This window comes from Strix aluco, chromosome 5 (genome assembly GCF_031877795.1).
Source record: "Strix aluco isolate bStrAlu1 chromosome 5, bStrAlu1.hap1, whole genome shotgun sequence".
In the NCBI taxonomy this organism is placed as follows: Eukaryota; Metazoa; Chordata; class Aves; order Strigiformes; family Strigidae; genus Strix; species Strix aluco.
In genome coordinates, this window is record NC_133935.1 from 77,948,750 (window position 1) to 77,967,833 (window position 19,084).

The following is a 19,084-nucleotide window of genomic DNA, read 5'->3' on the forward strand; positions in this document are numbered from 1 at the left end:
AAATAAGGTAAATAGGGTCACAGATTTCAGTAACAGCTCAGACTACTTACATGTCTAAAATAAATCACTTAGCACCAAGCACAAAGTACAGAGAGAGAACTGCTATCAGCAGCAAACATCAACTTGCGTTGTAATTGTAGGACACTTAAAATAAATAGAACTCAAAAGGATGATGGGATTGATAATATCAAACCATTTTTAATAATGCATAAAAATTCAATTCAAGTTAATAGGATGCTTAGGAGGTATGCAGACTTTTCCATGTCCTGGAATCAGATGCGTACAGATGTATGTTCCTTGGTCTTAGGACTGACCAAAACATGAACTACCAGTAGTTTTTATCCAACATCCACTTTAATCAATGAGACTTCTGCTATTGAATTAGTAGGAGCAAATGTGTAACAGCAAACATAGTACAGCTGTGGCAGAGATGACTGACAGAGAAAGGCACCACCCTCAGCAGAAGGCTTAGCTTAATTTGTTTCAATTGCTTCTTGAATGTAGCCACAGAGCTGCAACTGTGGGGGTTTTGGCTGTAAGTGAGCAAATCCAGACACTATTATGAAAGCGTTTGCTATGCTGGATTCTTACTTAGGTTTCCACATGTAATTTCTTATTCTCGCAAAAAGGATGTGTCAAAGTGCCGCATGAACTAGACACTTTAAAGCATGAATTTGTCTGCCTCATCTTCTAATATCGTTATTGTACCACAAGCCACTCCTGCACGTATGTAGAACCTAAACAAGAAAACCCACTACTTTAATTCTGAGCATTAAGTAGTTCACAACTAATCTAATACCTTGCCATCTTCGTATTGTATTTTACTAGGGAGCTTATTTTTGCTCATTCCTCATGAGTTAGAATTGTCTTTTGGTGAGATACTGATATTTTTATGGTATAATTGCTGTTTTCTTGAGAACTGATTCTTGCTAGGTAGAATACGCTATGAGAATGCCCATATAGGAATCTTCATATAACTTTCTAATTAATAAAGACAGTTATTACTCTGTCCCAATGTTATAGCTCTGGTCCCCAGGTGATTAAATGCTATGGGAGCAAGTTGTTCTCATATGAATTTATGCAAAGTTTTCTGCCCCCCTTTCTATCAATACACAGTTCTCAGCATGTCACAAGGGGACAACTGTTTCCAAAAACATACAGAAGCATGAACAAGTGCTCTAACTTTGAAAAAAACAATGCTATATTTGACCAAGTATTCTACAGAAGAGCCAGTTGTATATAATAATATGACAAAGGTTGCTTATTAATTTTTGTATTATATTTATCAGGCCTTTAATTTTCATAATGCCACAACTATAAATATAGTATCATGTATCTAAATTATTTACAGTGTCAAAAGTATGAAAACAGGATAAAATAGTGAAGATTAAAAATATTTTCCGGGTCTCCCAATGTCACAATGCAAACTTCACCTTTAAAATAAATGAACGCATGGAATTGGATTACATATAACTAAATTTTCAGCTTGAATATTCCTTTAATGTATGTCATAATTCCCAGAGAATAAAATTTTGGCAGGACCAACCCTCTGCTGTGATTAAAAAACAAGACTTCCAGCAGAACCCTAACATTTCCATTGTGTGATTTTAAAGCCATTATCTTTCATTAAAGTTCTTTCCCCAGACTCAAACAAACTATGGTCATTCATTTTTCCATTTCCCCTCAATATCATGTGATGATTTTTATTTGCTGTCCTTAAGCAGCATATTTTACTGCTTAAGCCAAAACACGAGATGATCACACAACTGCAATCAATTCCCTTTGATGCAAAACACTGACACACTCAATGGTGCTTCTTATAGAAGTTTCTTACAGAAGTAACCAATAAATCACCCAATGATTATTAGGCACATTAACCATGTGGGAGTGAAAACAATATTGTGCTGTGGAATTATTTCAGCTTGCCTTGACCTAATTTTGTAGCCATGATGGGAAAATTACTGATGTAATTTTAAAAATACAAAGTCTGAAAATTAATTCTAATTGTGAGATGGGATGAACGTACAGATCTTGTACTTGGAAAATATAAGAAAATCAATATCCCATAGGTTGCTCTGCTCCACAAAAGCCCATTTAATCTGAAAAAGTAGAGTGAAAACACTGCTCTGCTCCATCAGTGATATTATATGCAAATTATTTAATATGCTAATAGAAAAGTAACCATAAACTCAATCTTACAGTCAGTGCATGCCTTCTCTTGGGCTATAGCAAACAGCGATTTAGGTGTTCAAGTGAAAATTTAGTGACAAGTGAAAATTTCTCCCTGAAATGTCACTAACATTAAACTGCAAATCTAAATTGCTTGCTAGCAGTCCTCCAAATGTATCAGGATAATTTTTTCTATGAAGGTCAGGTATCTAGCGTATGGATTGATAGTTATGGATACAAAAATGACATTTTAAAAATTGACAGGAATACTGGCTCGAACTGTTTAAGCAGTTAGCAAGTAAACTGTACTGTACTATACTTACACATGGTGTAAACTGAACAAAGGTTCAAGGTCCAAACATCTGCATTTATAGATTGACAAATGTTGATGTAAAATGAAGGAGAGAAATAACACATTTGTAGAATGGAGAGTTACATCAACCAAAGTCTGCAAATGCTGTAATTTAATTAAGAAAATATATGAGCCACCTGTTTTCAAATACATCTGTCAATGTTAATGTTAATAGCAGTCACCAAAGCAGATAAGAAGAGTTTAGATTAAATAAAGCAATCAGTAGATGGAACAACAATCCTCAAAAATGAACATTTACCTGCTTGTTAGGAGGTGAAGGCAAGTCTAAAGGTTGAAATGTGACTGATAAAAATGTTCAAAGGAGGAACAAAATTCAAGGCTACTTTTAATTAAACTCCAGTAAGATACTGAAGTAATTGAAGGATTTCAAGTGTAAAAGCTTTCAGATCATCCTTAAAACTGGATTTTCATTAACACTAAATAATTTTGCTATTTAACCAGCTGACCATGTGAGAAATACCAGGACCATTCATAACTGAATTAGCCAAACTGAGCCAGATTTCAGTTACACTCATCTGAGATACAGTAGCAATAGTGGCATTATAATTTTTCACACATTAAGATACCAAAAGCCAAAATACCTACAATAAGACTTTCACAATTACTGATCACATTACCTGTCTCCTAAGTACCATAACAATGCTTGTTTAAGTTTGGATGATTTCTTGAAAACCGGTTAACAATATACTCAATCACTTAGATTTTAAGTGGAAGAAAGAACATGCAAGATTTCAAAAACTAGTTGCCACTTCAGAAAGTCCATGTTCTTACAAAATCAAATTCTATCCAAGGTGTAAAATTAATTACAATCCATACTTTATTGAATAAAACACTCTCAATGTATCTATACAAAATATGTCAGTTGGGTATTTATCAGACTGACATCTCCCCTTAATTATTGCAGTAAAGATAAACGTATGTCAAAAAAATGCTATTGTGGTAAAAAGAAAATAAATTGAATTTGTGTACGATTCCATGGGCTCAGTGAATCACTTACAAAACAACAGATGACATTTGAAGGCAAACCATTCAAAATCTAAAGCCACCCTATACAGTATGTCACCACCAGTGACAGCTTCTACTTTTTCAACTATATAAAAAGCTTATTCCTTATCTAAGCTAAAATAAGAGGGGCTTGCAGCAAAACACTTGGAAATCATGGAAAACAGGATAACCGTAGCTTTTTATTCTAAAGTATTATGAAGCATTAATATAATTAAATTTGTCTTGAATTATACAACAAGTTATAAGATCTAGATGTATTTTTCACTGAACTATTTCTCACTATCCAATTTCTTTATATCCTTTTGCAGTCTCTGCCTTTGGGATCTCCCAGAATGGTTCTCAGGTCTAAGGAAATGAAGACCTCCTATTCACAGGTTTGGGCAGGAATACCCAAGCCTGTTACTGGTGCACTGAGACTGTTAGAGAACTTCATCTATTTGTCCTCAAAGCACCAGATTGATCTTTGGCCATGGGGGCCATTGGAGTAACTCAATAACCTGAAAGATAAGTAATCAGTTCACCTTAACATGAAACTCTGAACAAAGGAGTTTGAGTTTAATGCTTCTTGAACCTTGTCATTCTGGAGAAGGTCAAAACCAGAAATACTAATTGACAGTCTCACAAGGACTTTGTCTTTATCTTCCTATTGAGAGAAGGATCAACTTGCAAGACCAGTGGAAAATGATACAGAACTGCAGTGAAATATCTAAAGGCTAGAGACCTTTCCCATCCCTGGGTAGTTCCATTGAGCTGTAGGTTTCTCCAGACACATGGACCTCTGAAATCCATTGTGTCCCAAGAATTAAACTGATGGACAACAGAAGGTGTTTTCAATCCGAAATCCTCTTCTGATTCCAGAAGAGTTACTTCTGCATTGCTAAAAACCTCCTATTTTCCAGAGTCTCAACTTGGAAATCCTTCTTTAAAATTATTAAAACTCCTACTGCAACATCAGGCTATTAGAGGATTCGAGGGAAGTGATTCAGAGATACTGATTTATTTCCTATATCTGTTCCCACTCTAAGTACTCTGTGGATATGATGGCAGATCAAAAAATGAATAAAAAGAGACCCTACACACAGGTGTTTTCATTAAGAGGACAGTATAAGACAAAAGAGGCAGGGTGAGGGAACCCCTCATGGAAGAAGTCTGCAAAATGAAGAAAGAAAGGATCAGTATTCAGCAGTGGGATATATACAGGGACTGAAAACCATTTGAGACAGTTAAGTAGAAAGATCAAAGCTATCAAGCAGTCTGGGAAAAAAAAACAGCAAACAAAATAGATGAGAAGAAAAACTTGTATAAGTTTGAGCTTTTTTCTAAAACTGCATTCAGTTCAATATATTACCTGCTGAACAGATACAAACTGGCTTGTCTGCTGGGATATTTTTTGATAGAGCTGCCTTTTGCAGATACCATCCGATCTCTCCCCAGTTGACAAGCTTTAGCAAGTAACACATAGCATATAACTCACAGGGACATCCACACATTAGCATCACAGACATATTCAAACATTACTGAGTGTCTCGGACTTCTTGTGAAATAGATCAGAACTGTTCTCATTTTATTGGTGAGAAAAGTGAAGCAACAGGGAAGAAAACAAGTAAATCTGAGGCGAAGACATGGCCAGAAGTTTTAATCTCAATTCCCCACTACTACAGCACCAGAATATGCTTTTTCCCTTTCCTTTGTGCAACCAACTCCAAGAACTCAAACTTGCCCTTTAACTTAATATTAGTTGTTTTGCTACATGCTATTTAAACCACAAGGTCAAACAGGGCACAAATTCTTAAAGCATGAATTCTCATAAACAGGTTATCACTTACACTCTTCAAAATGCACACACAGCTAATGTGATTCATTCTGAAGAATACAGCACTGAAAAAGAAAAATCTCAGATTTCACAGGCAATGTATAAATTGATGAATGCTTCAAATTCTCTTCTGTATATCCATCTATCCCTCTCTACAAGTCTAAATATATCTCCATCTCCTGAGAGGTATAAAGGATATAAATCCAAAATCCAATGTCAATCATTCTTTTGGCAAGTCTATGAGGTTATTTAAATGCAAATAAAACATTTCAATTGATTCTGCTTCTTTTATGAAAGGAAACTCAAAGCATCCCCTTCATTACACTGTCTTAGAATTCACATTATTAATGTTAGCAAAACAAGCAGGCATCAAAACCAGCAGCATTAAGAAGAAATGGTATAAAGAGCAATATCTTGGGGTATTAATTTATATTGATCAGAAAGTGCTTATTACTGTTCCTGACAGTCAACAACTTTTTTTTTCTGCTGTATCTGATGTCTTCATACATATGTGTATATATATATTTATAAAAATATATGTTTATGTATAGGTATGTGCTTAACTGTTTTTATGACATGATCAAGAAAGCAAGCTTCAGTCAACATTTATTAGATGGTACCTGGACAAAGCAATCATCCAGTGAGGAAAGCCACAATTCTCAAAAAGGATAGAAATAAGTTTATGTAAATCCTCAGGAAAAGAAATTGTGGAAAGCAGTGCCAGCTCTGTGATTCAGTTTGAAAAACAGAAAATATTTTATAAATCATCTCATTACTGGAAAATACAACAACATAAACAAATCAAAACAAATAAATTAATGAAACTTTTAAAAACTTTTTCAATTTTTGTCACTAGGTGGTACTAAAACAAGAAAAGTTGAACTGGTCTTACAAATGTTATCTTGAAATGGGAAATTTTACACTTCTGGTGGAAGTTGTTGGCGCATTCTGTCACTGGCATAAATTTCTCATTTCAACTAAAACAATAAAATACTCTTGTTTGCCAAATGAGTGAAGAAGCAGGAATATTCAAATCCAAACTTCCTCCTTAAAGAAAAATTTCTATATGTTGAACACAGGAGGTCCCACCTCCAGAAGGATAAAAATCTATTTCTTCCATACAAAGGATCCATATTACCAAAACAAGCATATCAATTTCTAACAGTTTTACAAAGCGTGTTTACAACACTCATAATGGAAAGGCTGTAAACTAACCTGCTACCTAAATGTCTTTCTGCATCTCCAAAATCTGTAAAAGTGATAACATTCTTACTGAATACTGTTTAATACCAAATCTATGTAAAAATTCAGATTTTCCCACACTTCCTTGCCTGCTGCCTCCCTATTCTTCACTCATCCCAGTTAGTTTACTAACATCTACTGATTCAACACAGCATGTTTAATCAGAATCTCCTGAAATTACACTTTTAAGAAAAAAAACCCCAAACCCCTAATAAACCCCCTAAAAAATGACCCTTTCAAACCTTCTGACATTAAATGAGACCCTGGCTTAAACCGTATGTAACTTGTGTTTTTTAAACATTCAGAAATGTTTATAGTTTTATAGAAAGTCATATAAACTTGAACAAAACAGCAATTCCTCTACTTAAACTTGCTACAGAGACAAAACATACATTTAAAATAGCAAGATCACGATAGCTGAATAGATGAGAAACATCACTCAGGGAATACTGAAAATTGAGAAAATATAGTCATCTTGCTGAAGACCTAATCACATACTACTGCTGCTGACTTTCAATCTGCTGATGTTTGTTGCTATGCTTCTTCTACCTCATGGCTAAATCAGCTTGGTGACCCAGTTGTATCTATATGTATTAAATGAGCAATAGTGAAATAGATCTGATTTCACCAGGCTTTCATCTTGCAGCTAAACCCAGCTTTGCTGTTTTCCTTTTTTTCCTGCTGCTTTAGGTTTGGTAATAGGATTTTAGGGCTAATCCCAAGAATAACTGAATCTTGAATAAGGCCTGTTAGAATCCATATTTCAGCAGTGAGAAGATATTATAAATATTTATCAGAACCCATTTAGAGAATAGTAAGAAAGCACTTTGCAAAGTTTTATTCACATGTAGATCTCAGTACACAGAAAATTGCAGTTCAAGCAATAAAGGTTTGTAATTTGACATGCCAAAAAATAATATGTGGTGTCAAAGTTCAGCATTCATATCTTACTATAGAATTAATTGTTTTCTCCTATCCTATGACTTGCATGCAGATAGTTGTCAGGTATACCATACAACCCTACACTGTAGAGAAAATATAAAAAGCTTATTCTAGTACTCAGAAGGAGCCCACCTGCATTTCTTAGATTGTATTGCAAGTACAGAATGAAATAAAACTAGGATTATATGCCAATTTAAACTATTGGCATTTCCTGAAGTGTAAAATATATCACTTGTTTTTTTCATTGTGGAATGTAAATACGTGTATTACAGACCAGAGGTAGCAGCATTCAACAAAAAACCTGTTAGATCATAAAATATCTGCTGATAAAAATATTGTAGCATAATATGAGATAAATGTTTGGAAAAAGACCAAATACTGGGCCAAAATCTGCTCTCAGTTAGCTTTGTTAACTTGTCTAACCAATATGATTATCTGCACATAAATCAATTCAAAGCTCCCACTGAGTACAAAAGGATTAATGTTCAGACCATAAAGTACGATGCTGTGCTGCAAATCTCAGCGTTACCACAAAGAACATCAGCATAGGCTGAAAGATGAATTAGCTTAGCAAGACGAACTCATTTATAGTCATTTCATGATGCTGTGTCTAAGTTAGCATGTATTATTTACTTAAAATCATGTGTTTCTGACTTTCACTGAAAATTTCAGTGCTGTGAACTTCAGCATCTCCCAGAGAAAGCTGGCTGATCTGAACTATTGCACTACTGTAGTGCTGCAGTCCTGTAGTCTGTGCTGTACGACACTGCTACCCAGACACACTCTAGGAGAGAGCTGAAAGAAGAGAATTTCTAGAAAATTATTTTGTAAACTTTCTTTTATTGTCACTTGACTGGAGAAATCTTCATTCAGTCAAATTCAAGTTGTTTAGAACACGAAACACCCTTTCCCAAAAAGATGAATCATAAAATCACAGAATATCTCAAGTTGGAAGGAACCCATAAAGATAATCAAGTCCAACTCCCTACTTGTTGCAGAACTACCTATAACTAAACCATATGACTAAGAGTGTCCTTGAACTCTGACAGGCTCGGTGCTGTGTCCACTTCCCTGGGGAGCCTGTTTCAGTGACCAACCACCCTCTCAGTGAAGAGCCTTTTCCTAATGTCCAAACTGAACTCCCCCTGACACAGTTTCATTCCATTTCCTCATGTCCTATCGCTGGTCACCAGCGATATAAGTTTGAGTATTAAACAGTTATGTATAAATTCACTGGACATGTGAGGTCGCTACTCAGGGCATCAAAAGTAAGATGAATGTTTAGGCAGTGCACCAAATTGCAAGATAGACATACACTTAGCATCAGGCCACATAACTGGGGGAATGGCAGGGGGCTACAATGTCACCTCCATATTCCCACAGCTTGACTTCAATGTGCCTGTCACCCTTGCAGGGCAGAGCAATGTCCCTGGCTGCACATGGTGCCTGGGGTTTGCTGCACATGGTGCCTGGGGAAGGCTGCGGCAGCACACTGCTGACATGCTAAGGCAGAGAAGTGTGAGACAGGAGGGAAAATCATGAGTCTTGAAAGCGTGAGACTTGAGAAGTTGATGAGTATTTAATTCATGTTTTGCCTAAGAGATCCTTTAGATTCACACCAAACTAACATCTTGCCACATGTCTTAAAATTTTCACCTACCACATAGATGACTTTTATAGAAAATATATTAAAAAAAGGGAGATCATAAAACAAATAGCCCCATCCTGTCCCAAACCTTACGGACAGCCATAAGGTTTCTCCTTTTTTCATTAACATGGTGAGTCATCTTTCCCCAAAAGAATCATTAAAGCCAGACCAGCCTAGCCTCTTCAGAACTGGTAAGGAATAAATTCACTGTTTGAGAGACCATTCACCCACCACAAATTTTTAATCATACTGTCACAACACCTCCGAATAATTGTCTCCTAGTTGGAAAGCTGACTCAGAAATACACTTTTGGTCCAGCATCTGACATGCCATAAAAAATCACAGGATCAATGATACGTCCGATGAAGCAGGAGTCTCTTTAGTAAGGCTTGTGCTTTACTAAAAATTAAGAAAATGGAAATAACCAACAGATCTATTAACCAGTAGACCCATGAGGTAGAGCTATCCTCATTTTATATACTACTAAACTACTCATTTTAAATATTACTAATATACTAGAGAGCTAGGATTTATTCTAGACATCACAGAAGCCTGTGCCATGTGCTATTAGAAGTCTGACTTCCTGACATTTGACAACTATAAGAGAAGACAATAAAAATCTGTATTGATGCCCAAAGCAATCCCTCAAAATGGGAGTGGAGGTGAAATGGGAATGGAGGTGACTTTTCTAGTCATCCGGAATTGTCAGTTATACTGTACAGTAATAAATGTACAGTTTCCAGCAACATCCCTGCTCTTGACATCCTAATGTAGAATTTCAGCTTCTAATTTCCATTCCCTTTGGCTCTTCATGCACTCAAGTACTCTATTCCCTAGAATTAACACTTTGTGACAGATCTAAAATGAAACAGATCTTGGTTTAAGATTTGCCCTATTCCTTTTCCAACTCTTTCAATTTCTTTTTTCTCTCTTTTGAACATTTTCCTTCCACCGCAAACTAATGTTACAGTTAATAACAGTAAAAAAAATTAGCTAATATTTTAAAGCAAACACTAACACATGAGAAGAAAAAAAGTGTAAAAAACCCAAAAGTGTCTGTTCTTTTTATTCCCACTGCCTCCTTTTTGCATTCTCAGCTGAGCAGAGATAGTATGATTCAGCTCATCTCATTTCAATGATCTTTTAATTGGGACTCCAATCCAAAACAGTGGGCTAGGCTCTCCCTACAGCCAGTGGAGACAGACAAACATCTCCTGGCCATAATCTGTCCTCAAGATAGTCAGGATGACTTGTTTTCTGGGGGTGGTTTTTCATTTCCCACAACTAACTAGGGCCTAGGCAATAATTTATAATACAATAACCCCCTTTTTGGACTCAGGGAGGGAGTTTGGACTTAATATATGGGAGATATTATGGGATGCAGAGGAAAAGCATTTCAGGATTGCACAGGACTTACTATGGAATATTTACAGGGAAGAACCAGGGTGAGGAATGGGATGGATTTAGGTGCTGTGGGAATGAAGAAGTAGGGGAAAATAGAGGGGTAAGGGGAAAAAACTTTTGGTCCTGTGTAAATAGCTTGCTGGTTGGTATGTTTATCTGACCATGTCCTGCATCTCATCAGCACAGTCTGTCCTGCCTTCTTATTATACTCCATTTCTACCTCTTTTCCTGGGTGAGGGACTCTTTATTCTGCATGTGTGTCTGTGCAGGGGTATATGAGTGCAGCAACTGGAGTCAGACCATGTGTTGCAGGGCCCACCTGTCCATGGTGCAGCAGCTGGAGAGACTGGAGTGTCTTCAGTGTCAGTAACTGGAGTGAGAGTGTGGGTCACAGGGACCCGTGTATCCATGGTACCAGCACCTGGAATGAGTGCCGGGTGCTGGTCCTGGGGGTCTCTAGTGGTGAAACATGTGTGTGTGTGTGTGTGTGTGTGTGTGTGTGTGTGTGTGTGTGTGTTGTGTCTCTGAGGGTGACAGATTGCAGTGGGCGGTTGCTATTGGGACCGAGGGAGACCCCAACGACTCTGTGTGTGTACATGAGATGGTCTCTACCAGCAACTGGAGTGGGGTTGTGGCCTCAGGGACTCGTATGTCTAGGTGGTAGCAACGGGGCAAACTGGGATCTAGGGCCAGCTGCTGGACAAATGGTGTATGTGAACCCAGCTTCTGAAGGGATCCACACAGTACACACACATACACACATATATATTGTTGTATACATATATATATATATTCTCACCAGCAGACTTCCATCCAGCTCAGCAGAGAGGGGAGCAGGATGAGGCTGTCAGCACTGCCTGTGTTCACATAAATGCTCTGCATTTGTCTGTGCTACCTGTGTGGCTGGCCTGGTATGTATGCATATACATGAATATAAGTTATGTGGTATATATATGTGCTCCATGTGCATGTGCCCACTGGGAATGCATTTTCATCCTCATTACTGGTTGGATCTGTGGCATGGAGCTGCAGCAGCCTCACCTCTCTTGGGGTGTTGAATCTGGTATGATATGCTTTCCCCTAACACGTAAAATAATATATGTATAAACAAACACATCCCTAAATTCAGATGGCTTGGCTATTATTTTGTAACTCTAAAAGAAAAATAAATTAATTTTCTAAAGCTTTCTCACGTTAATTTGTAGCTATATAAGGCTCAGTTTAAATGAGATATCAGGAAAAAATTATTGAAACATGTGCTTTCTTTCTAAACTCCCTAGCAATATATCAGGTATGGCTAGATGGCCTTTGAATAAAAACGTGAATAGCTTCCACGTGGGATCCGGCTGTCTGTTCTTTTACAAAGGCTTACTAGTTTGAGCACAATACTGAGCTGAACGTGGCAACTTTGCTTTTGGAGATGATCCTGGTGTTAGCTGTAATTCTCAGAGAGAGAAAACCTGACCCAGCACCATCACCATGGTTTTTGTTTTATATCGGTTTTACATACTGGCATATTATTTTAACCCAGATATTAAAAAAAAAACCTGTAAGCAAGTACCATAGGGAGTATTATCATTGGAACAGCACAGTAACACTTCATTTTCACCTCTTTATCATGGACTATTTTGTATATGTCTGTTTTATGTAAGTATTTACTGTAGTGTCTTATTGCACAGACAATATTGTGGGGCTTGTTAAACTGAAAATAACAAGGAATTTTTAAGTACACTAAGGTTAAGAGAAAGCCTAACTACTGAACACATCTGCTGCTAGACAGAGATGGCTAAACTGTTAAGTATACACAGAAAAGAAAAAAGTACTTGGCAAATATTCCCTATCTACAAAGATGAAGGCTAAAGTATTCGTATCACACGAGGATGATGAAGTACCTTCCAGTCCATTAGTAACTAAGGTGAATGATAAACAGCTACTTGGGATAAACATTTAAGTCAGCAGGACAAAACAAAAAGAAAAAACAACTAACCAAACAACCAAACAACCAGAACCTTTCTGTATTCTTGATTTAAGGCTAAAGGGACAAAGAGATACTCTAGTCCGACCTATTGCATACTGCCTCACCACCCACATATCACTGGACCTTAAAATTCCCTTGGTTACTTCTGTAATAGACTTTAACAATTACATTTAGTGGTAGATGTTTGCTTAAAGTGCATCTTTTAGGAAAGCATTAAATATTGATATGTAGAAAACAAGAATCTTTCCTTGCAATTTGTTGAGGCATATTAACTATTTATGTGCCATTCAAATTTATTTGGCTTTAATTAATGATTCTTGTAGTGTTTTTATCTGATAGTTTTGAGGGTCTATGGACACAAGAGTTTTCCCCAGCGATAGCACTTTTCAGCTGTGATCAAATCAGTTATTGGCCTATTTATTTATGAATCCAGAACAGCCAAAAAAAGGTCAAATTCTGTGAGTTTGAGAGTATGTCTGAAATCCAGTTTCTCAGATGACTCAGGACTGTGAGAAGATGCTTTCAAGAACCAAGCAATCAACCATAAACCACTTTCAGTCCTCAAAGACACGTACAATATCTTTTTGTAAAATCAGAGCCAATCCTTTTTGTGTTAAATTAGTGAGAAGATCCACATTTATGTAACAGTATTCAGCCACAACAAAGGAGACATACAGTCAAAATTTGAGTTTAAATGCTCATCATTTGCCTCTCAGGAGAAAAAGTGAACCATCAATCCATACACTATTTAGATGGAAAGTTGTCTCTAGTCATGTCATTGAAGCTGTACAAGCATTTCTAGTTCATCATGTCAGATGAAGACTGCAAGAAGGTTGCAAAAGTTTAACTCCTACTGGTCCTTCACTTTTTCTTGATACAAACTGTGTAATCTGCTTTCCTGAGGATCATGGTCCCACTGAAGTCAATTAATCTCATTTTAAAAAAGCCAACTAATATAACACCCTCCCTACCTTAATCCTCCTCTCAACTCCAGCCTCACCTGAAATACTTTAACATAGCATCATTAACTCCTTTCTCAACTTTCTCTTTAGAGGGGAAAAAAAATGAAACTAATTCTGCAGGCAGACAAACATTTCATGATGTTGTTTCTACTACTGCATTTCTTGCTTCTATTCTTACTCTCATTAATCCATTAAAAAAGAAAATTCTTTTTAACTTTTTAACAATTGCTGGATTTCCATAGTTCCCAAATTTTCTCCACTGTTATTTGCAGAATATTGATCTTCGCTACATTTGCTAAACATATCGTCCAGATATATTTCCCATAGATACATAGCCTAGCTCTACCTGCAATTATTAGCAATGCAGAAATTGAATACTAGATTTTGATCATAACTTCTCTGAGCTTTTTTTAACCCGGCACCTACAGTGCTTACTAATCATACCTGTATGAAAATACATACAACAACTCTCTTGGTCCCTGAATAGGGAAGGTGCAAGATAATGACCTTCCATTAAGGAATGCTGATGATTTTCCATTAAGGAACACTCCTGTAAAGATGTGTTTCTCTGCAGCTATCATTGTTCCCCCTTTTCTTGAAAATGAACCATTCAATTTAAGAAAAACAGCAAGGTCATGATACAATTAGACGGATTGTTTTCAAGAGACTCACGAAGCTCAACACTCAGCTCTAAACTTGCCTTTATATCGTTTTCTCTTGACTATGAAAAAAAAAAAACCCAACAAACAACTTCCCCAAAAAAAGGAATAATTTATATTTGTTTACTGCCTCACACAGGTATGATGCTGAGAAGACTGTATACTTAATTGGAGCTGCTGTGATTCGTTACCTGAAATGCTGCAGGATTAAATCAGTGAGAGATGCTTATGCAGACCTACAATGGGAACTTGATTCTCTTTTTTTTTTTTTTTTTTTAATTTGCCAAATAATGAAAAAGGTGGCAGGCATCTTTATATTTTCTCCTTAATATTTTCCATTATGGAGAATGAGAAGACAGAAGTACATTAGCAAGTGGCAAGTCCCTTCATACAGGAGTCCTTTTCATCTCCTCCTCTAGATCCACTTCTACAACTACTTCAGTGCCAGTATCTCACACTAATATGATCATGTTTGATTTTTTCCTCAAATAGTGATGTTATTTAGAAAAACTAACCACCACAGAACTTTTCTGGGTCAAAATTCAAAAACACTGGAAAAAAACCTATGTCTTAGTCTGTTTGAGTATGTAATTTAATTTAAGGTTCAGTAAAAGCACATTAAATGTAAGTAATAAAGAAAACCAACTTTATTTTTAAAGAAAATTCTGAAAGTTTTTGTCAACTGAACATAAGTACACTCATTCACTCATACAAATCTAAAACTTCTACAAGAGAAAGCATAAACATGACAAGCTATCTGGCTGCAAAATCTAGCATCCTCCTCCCTTCTGTAGGACTTCAGACTAAGGTTTCCACCCATGATATGTTTGTTAAGTTTTTAAACGAGCTTAAGAAAGTATTTCTCAGAAGGAACGAATGTTTCCCTGCATCTAAAAGAACATAGGTGCAATCTGAGTTGCAGAATAGAGGAGGGAACATGCAGCAGAAACAGAAATAAGCCCTTTGATAAATCGAAAAGTTTTTCACGAAACTTTTTTTTTATTTATTATCATATTTAAATATTTTAATTAGGAAGGCATAGAGATTGTACCAACCTGGGGGTAAGGGGGGCAAAGTAAACAAGTTTGCAATCACTGTGTTGTGTCAATTACATGATAAACTGCTATAAAAAACAGTGGGAAAAGGGGTGTATCTTCCACAGATTGCTTTTATTCCCAACAATAATTTCATAGGCTGGGTGCATAGTTTTTTCTTTGAAATCAATTCATCCAGAAATCTCTTTCCCTCTAATTTTAGTTGATGTGCATAATTGCATAAGAGCAGGAGATGAGCTTTCAATTTTCCCAATTCTATTATCCCTAGTATGCTCATAAAATTTAATTTCCAGTTCCTAAACAGTAAATACTAGTTTGGATTTTTACAAAGGCTAAGTGATTTTAAACAGTCTTACAGCTCCTGACCTTTAACATGTCTGTTGCTGTAAGGTAGATTTTCCCTTCGTGTGGTTTTCCACACCTCTAGAGATCTGAAGTTGAAATACATTACTGCAAACTGCAGCCTACCCGCAATCATAAACAAATTACACTCTCTGTGTCAACATTTAAAACCAAGTCACTAAATCATAACATGCTGGGATGGAATCGTTGCCCCTATCATCTACCAGTTACTGCTATCAAAGCATATAACCGGATTAGTGGGAAAACAGCTGTATTACTCATACATTTAAGCTCTTTCAAACAGCAGGTTTTCTTCTGGCAACAAAGCACAGCACTTCAGATAAGAAAAATGCAAATCCCAGAGGAAATCATGACATATTAACCCCTGGTAATCTTTACATGACTTAATAGTTCATTCAACCTTTTTCCACTGGAAAGAAATGCAAGAACTATTAAATCAGTAGAACTAATGTGTTTTAACACATCTACTTTTAAGCTTTTTGTTCCCTAGGATTTCTTCATATACCAGGCATGGTTCATTAAATCATCCTGTCACTTTCTAGAAGTGATTGGCATGAGCTTAAATTCGTGTCTCTCAGTTGTGGGCATGAATCATCATACATATGGGCTTTGTGGGACAACATCTTGGCAGAGGTTAGCAGTAAAACAGCTCTCAAGTTACCTCAAAACCTCATTACTAAACACTCTGTGGTTATTAAAGCTAACAAGCCATAAAACAACTGTTGCGTTCTTGGCCAAAAGATCCAGAAAAGAAAAATTGTAGAAAACTTCCAGTTATTGCTAGTGTTCATATATCCATCCACTAATATTGTATTAACTGAAAATTTTCACCTAGATTTTTGGACTTTTTAATTAGCCAATGATGTCTAATACCAGGATGTTTCAAGAGAAAATGTCCTTAAGCAGTAACATGAAACATATTGAATAAAATCTACATTTCTTTCACCTAGAACAAAATGTTTAAGTTGATGTTGGGTTTTACTAAGAAAGCACTGAAGTTGGACTTGTTTTCGACATGCCTTCTTTGTTAGGGAATATTCTCTGAAGAATAATGATCATAAAAACATAGAGTCATTTAGGTTGGAAAAGACCTTTAAGATCATCAAGTCCAACTGTTAACCTAGCACTGCCCAGTCCACCACTAAACCATGTCCCTAACTGCCTCAGCTACATGTCTTTTAAATACCTCCAGGGATGGTGACAACCCTATCAGTGAAGAAATTTTTCCTATTATCCAATCTAAATGTTCCCTTCCCTCAAGCAGATCAACACTCCCGCCCAACTTGGTGTCATCTGCAAACTTACTGAGGGTGCACTCAATCCCCTCATTCAGATCATCGATAAAGATGTTAAACAGAACTGGCCTCAATAGTGAGCCCTGGGAAATGTCACTTGTAACCGGGCGACCATTTGTGTATCACTATATCTCTAGATGAACTTCAGATCATCTAGAAAAAAGTAAAATGAGATTATTTTAAAATTAGACAAGAATTAATGAACCATCTGCCTTTTAACACAGTATATAAAAATTATCAAGTTTTTCACTAAAGGTATACAAGGAAGAATAAGTGGGAAAAAGCTAAGCAGTAAGATGAAGAATTTAGTATTTGAATAAAGATGAGATCTCAGGCTTTCTAAGAAATCCTCCTAAATGAAAGTCATGTATGTAATTTTCAAAGATCTAACCAAATGATCGGAATAATGATCTTTCTAATGTATTTTGTTTTGCTTCAAGTGCCAAGATACCTAAATCAAACATAAAAATGAAGCAACATACATGAAACTAATACCAACTTTGCAGTGGATGAATGCTTTATTAGACCTATGTATTTTGTGAATAATCTTAAGAACAAATAATACTGAGTGTGATAATATATCACCTTCTTAAGCAGTGTCACCTCTTGTGTTTAACTTTGGTGTGAGGCTTTGGTTGGACTGTGGAAAAACTGAACAAACTGAAAAAAAAAAAAGGGAAAAATCCTAAAAAAAAAGACCAAACTTTGTTCAGTTCTCTTGCTTAAAGAATGCCTTGTCGTAGTACAAACATTTGTTTCCTATCAATGATTCCCTTTCTGGTGGAGGAATAAAATGTCAAAACACAATATCTCCCACAATTTCAATACGTAAGCCATCTGAACACATGAAAACATAGGTTATACAAAAGTAATTGCAATACTGAAAGGATCTAATATGGACTTTTAAATAAGTGCACAACAACAAATAGCACTATATAAAAGACTTCAGAGATACCATGTTCTATTATGTATATTTCTGTGAGTGCTGTCTTCCTCTGAGGATGAACGCAGCATGACGAAAAACCCTCTTCAGTTCTGCAGTCAAACACCTGATGTGTGCCTCTAAAGTTCATTCAAAGAAGAAAGGTCCTTCCATATTGTAAGCTACAATCCACTGGGAAAATGTACTGTAGAAAATATTCAAAGATTACTCGTCCTTTTTCAACACAAATACCAACCTTGGGGCCTCATTAGAATAACACTGAACTTTAGTCTAAATACCCTGAACCTAAGGAAGGGTTAGCATTAAGATACACTATTTTTGGTCAGCTGGGAACAAATGAAGGAAAGAGGTTGGAAAGCTGTGTAAAGGAGGTAGTGGGGGTTCAGATTTCCCAATGTCAAAAGCTGGCACAGCTCCACTGAACACGGGAATCAATTTCCAGCAGTTTAGGATTACAGTCTTTACTTTTTAAAACCAGTGAACCTAACAACAAGATTTCAGCTCTCTAATGTCATTACAGAAAAGCTTATTTCCTTTAATAATAACAACATTAGTTTCTTTTTTTTCACTGCAATTTAGACTAAAGAAAATGGTCTAATCCACTGTTATAAACTTTAACAAAGGAAATGCCATTGTGAATAAAAGCTTCTCTCTACTACTTGGAGAAAGGTCTAGCTAGACTGACAGCAAACAATGAAGCAATAAGCGGCGTTCAAAGAGATTTCTGATAGTGATATTTCAGGTCTTTCTCCCCACAGGCTAGCTACAACACATCTGTAGAAGTTGAAAATTGTCTCCAAAATCATTCCAGTTACTTACCACGCAGGCTGTCTCTTGTCATTAAGAGTATGTCAATGTTCCCATCCTAAATCCTTAGAATCAAACCTCTACTGTTCAACAGCTTAATAAAAAACAAAAAAGCCTTACCCAAGGCTAGAGCATGACATCCAAGGTATCAGCCTGAAAACTGAAAAATGCCCATATGTGGCAGGTGCACCCGCCCAATGAAAATAGGGTTTCTATGAAGTGTAGCAGCTACTAACTGCCTTTATTCTTGGGGCTTCATGGTAGTTGGGGCCTTTGGCCAATGGGAGCCGCTATTGACTACAGGTCAGATTCAGCCTGGGTATAAACGGAGTCCCCTGGGGGAGCCATTTTGAGCTTGTCCCCTGGAGCAGCATGCTGCTGTTGAGGACTCAACCCTTGGGTCGGGACGCTGCCCAAGGAAACTCC

At 36.6% G+C, this 19,084-nt stretch overlaps 1 protein-coding gene across 9 annotated transcripts in view; it reads right to left on the reverse strand.

The window, feature by feature from the left end:
* The window catches only part of CACNA2D1 (calcium voltage-gated channel auxiliary subunit alpha2delta 1), a 433,456-nt gene that overhangs the window by 91,872 nt on the left and 322,500 nt on the right, over positions 1–19,084 (reverse strand). The window lies entirely within an intron of this gene.